General features: G+C 43.6%; 1 protein-coding gene across 1 annotated transcript in view; it reads right to left on the minus strand.

The window, feature by feature from the left end:
- Positions 1-388, minus strand: part of KIF13B (kinesin family member 13B) — a 160856-nt gene that overhangs the window by 101462 nt on the left and 59006 nt on the right. The gene's annotated exons all lie outside the window — the stretch shown is intronic.

Below are 388 nucleotides of genomic sequence, written 5' to 3' on the forward strand. Positions count from 1 at the left end.
AATGATTACTCAGTGAATGTTTTGTTACATAAATTTTGTATAGAAACTCTAGCACCAATGCAACCTCCCTGTGGAAGGCCTGAAGATCATTATCTTTGTCAAAGAAAACAGATGGCAGCGTGGAGCTGAGGATGTTTTCTCTTGACTGAGCATCACTATGATTCACTGGCTCTAAGATCTTTCTTCCCTGAGCATGTTCCTCGTCCAAACAAAACTAAATGAACCCCCTGCCCTCCACGCCTTCTATACGCCTCAGCTCATTTGGCCCTTTGACCTTCCTAAAACTGTTTTTACATCAACAAGTCACAGGCTGTGGTCAAGATCTCTGTCTCTCTCCACTGCCACACTTCCTTAAAATCTGAACTCGGAGAACCCTGTGCAATGAACA

Source organism: Galeopterus variegatus, unplaced genomic scaffold (genome assembly GCF_000696425.1).
Source record: "Galeopterus variegatus unplaced genomic scaffold, G_variegatus-3.0.2 Scaffold939, whole genome shotgun sequence".
Lineage (NCBI taxonomy): Eukaryota > Metazoa > Chordata > Mammalia > Dermoptera > Cynocephalidae > Galeopterus > Galeopterus variegatus.